We start from the raw sequence: 3,398 nt of genomic DNA, 5'->3' as shown, positions 1-3,398 counted from the left end.
AGTAATGTCTTTGTCTTGACTGATATGCATGATAATTGTGCTGGAAAAAAGAAATGTAATACATATTACATTTACTATCTGTAAAGATATTTATGATTCAATATAATATGAAAAAGATTACTATAATAAGTAAAATTAAATTAAAAAATACAAAAATCAAAAACAAAAAAACTGATTTGTAATGAAAAAAAAAAAACCACCTCAGGTGGACACCTGTAAAATTAAAAATCAAATTTCCATAACTAATCTTTAATTACCTTTTTAAACAATTATAAGCCATGCGGATTCCCCAGCGAGACAGAAAAAGGCAGAGAGTGCTCACTAGTGGAACAAGGTCACGACACAAGTTTTTCCCCCTCTCTCTCCATCCTGTTGATGGTACTTGAGGACTGACTCAGGTAAACCTGCCATGCACTTGCGCATGTGTGCCCAAGATGCCAGCAGGATGGAGAGATGGAGGAGGATTGTGATACGACGGTGTCTCACTGAGACTCTCTCTCTATCTAGTGCACGTACCCTTTGAGAATGGAAAGAAATAAAGAGTTTTTTTCAATCCAAGTTTTCTTTCTAGTGTTCTCTCCCTCCTTCCAATGTCCCTCTATCCTCAGCCTCCTGCTAATTATTCTGTGTCTGTCCAGGAAATGGAAAACATTCCACTATTCTCTTTTTTTTATCATGTTTTATTCATATTTCATTGTGATACATCCCCATAGCACACAATATGGCTTTTCAAGGTATGCATGCAGTTCTCTTTCACACTGCCTCATGTCACTGGGTATTTCTGAAATCACCGTGACTTCAGAGCATCCAAGTTATATTTCACGCCAGTTTTCTTAGTGTTTTGGTAATAGTTTTTATAGTTTTTACCAGAGTGTTTGTGTGTGCTCACCAGACAGAGAGAAAGAAAGAGAGAAAAAAGCGCTCATCTCATGAGAATTTGGAGCATGTACACACACACACTCAGCATGTTCTCAGGACACCAGGGCCAGGACTCCGGCTGCAGCCAGCTGTGGGTGTGGCTTCCAGTGCACCAAGTCTACCACTGCACTACAGGGCTGGCCCGCAGTGCTTACTTTACAGCTTTTTATCTGTCTACTGTACAGGTATGTGCTACCAGAAATCATAAATAAATAATAGAAAATCCAGAAAGCCCTATATGTAGCTCCTATAAATCACAGGGCACAGAATCAAGTGTGTAAAACATGTAACTGATTTTTCTTGTTGCATTGTGTTTGTTTTTGTTTTTGTGTTTTTGAGAAGAAGAGATTGTTGCTATAGGGCATGTGTGCTCACAGAAAGACAGGCAGTGACAGAAAGATCGAAAACAAAAAATCACCCTCCCTGGGGGATAGCCATGCTGCAGTTGCTTCTCCTCCAGTCTCCTCCTGGGATTTTGGTCATGCACACACACGTGCCTGGTGTGAGTTTTAAGCCACTGGGTCTGGGACTTGAACCATGTTTGACTACATGAGAGTCCAGTGATGTGAACACTGTGCCATCTGTTGTCCCCATGTAATTATATCTTAATTCAAACAGGACATTAGCAGCATGTTTGTCCATCCCTTATATCTAGTTGGTCTAATGCCTTTAATCAGTTTTTTTCCTTTAATGTATCCACCATATTTATTCTCAAATACTGTGTCTGCTTTGGTCTAAAACAAGTGACATATGTTTCCTACTCTATACCTTTGGAATCCATATGCCACTGGTTTTAGACCTTTTCATTATGCCCTGTATAACTCACACTGTTTTCTCTATTTACCAAATTCTTTTTTTCCTCAGAGCTTTTCTCTAGAATTTTTTCCTTAACCTACAGTTAGTTCACTAATTCTCTCACAGTTTGTAATCTGCCGTTAGACCATAACGGTGCTCTTAATTTTAGTGTTGAATTTCTTATCAATGTCAGTTTCCGGGTGAAATTCATTTTAAAGACCCCTATCTCTTAGTTCCTGCATCAAGACTACCTGAGGGTCTTTCTTACCCCTTTGTCTTCAATTATTTGATCCTATCTTACGACATGCCATGTTATTTTTATTGAATACAGGTAAAGAAGTGTGAAAAATTGCTGTAGAGTCTGAATTACGTTTTTGTTGTTATTTTGTTTCCCAAAGAGGGTTTCACTTTCAGAGTAGAAGCAGATCAGGAACTGCGATATGTCCAATTTGGATTTTAGACTTTGTGAGGCCAGTCTGTTTCTGAGTTTCCCTTCCTCCAAGAGGTCTCTACTGAAATTTCATGGTGCTGTCTGGGTCCTTCCCCTATGGGAGCCCTTGAACTCCACATTTTACCTCCCCAGCTTTGTGAGACTGCAAACCTCTGCTTAGCTTCTTAGCAACTGCATTCTTTTTTGTTTCTCAGGTTCCAGCCACAGAGCAGCTTAGACATCGCAAAACACCTGGAAGGCAAAACCCGCACAGCGTGCCACACCCAGGCTCTGCTATTCTCATTTCCTTGGATTCTGGCCCCTGAAACTCTGGCTCCTTGGATTCCTGAAGTAAAACATTTTTCCTAACAGCTCTTTGAGATTGTCGATAGTTACAGTCTATCACTTTCTGCTAAACCTCTACTTGTATTTATCACAATAGAAATAGATGTGGCTAGAAATACAAGAATCATAGGAGGGTCAGCAGATGGTATAGTGGTTAAGGTGGCTGGATCCCACATGGCCAAGAACAGGGTTCGAATCTCTGACACAGGGGCTTGCGAAACATGCCAGATTTATGTGTGCTCCTAAAATCCCAAGAAGAGATTAGAGAAGAAGGTATTACAGTGTGGTCTTCCCCTCTGAGGGGTGCTTTCTCACTCACTTCCCCCATCTGTCCCTAGTGAGCACATGTGCACTTCAGCAATTTTTTAAAAAGGAATCATGAGAGAAGACCCAGCTCATATCAATGTGTTTCTCTTTACTCTATAATTTTGTGCACCAATTGTAGGCTGTCCTGGTTGATTTCCAATATCTTAAACAATTATTCTCTAGATGCAATTGAGTTTTTACACTTATTCTCCATAAGAGGGATGGTTTGATACAAATATTTTTTCATAGCTCAATCTGAAGATTACCTTCTTAATCCCACAACTTTTGTTATTTTGTTTTACTTGTATATTTTGTCATCATTTATTTATTAATATTTTCTCATTTTCATTTTGATGTTTTCCTGACCCCATGAAGTTTTCTATCAGACCATCTTTTCTGTGTCTTCAGAGTCTTTCAGTCCCATACCGGCCCACTTACTCTGACTGTCCCCACTAAGGCCACCAAACGCATTAGTACCATGTGGTTCCACTGTCTGAGGCCAATGACCAGCGATTCTAGCATCTTTCACCCCCTCTAAGCTCAAATTCTGTGGGAATTCAACTTTGCAATGGCCATTAAAGTGACCAAATGGCAATACCCTGAA

This window comes from Tupaia chinensis, unplaced genomic scaffold (genome assembly GCF_000334495.1).
Source record: "Tupaia chinensis unplaced genomic scaffold, TupChi_1.0 Scaffold000117_2, whole genome shotgun sequence".
NCBI lineage: Eukaryota > Metazoa > Chordata > Mammalia > Scandentia > Tupaiidae > Tupaia > Tupaia belangeri.
The sequence above is the reverse complement of the archived record's forward strand: the minus strand, read 5'-3'. Positions refer to the sequence as shown.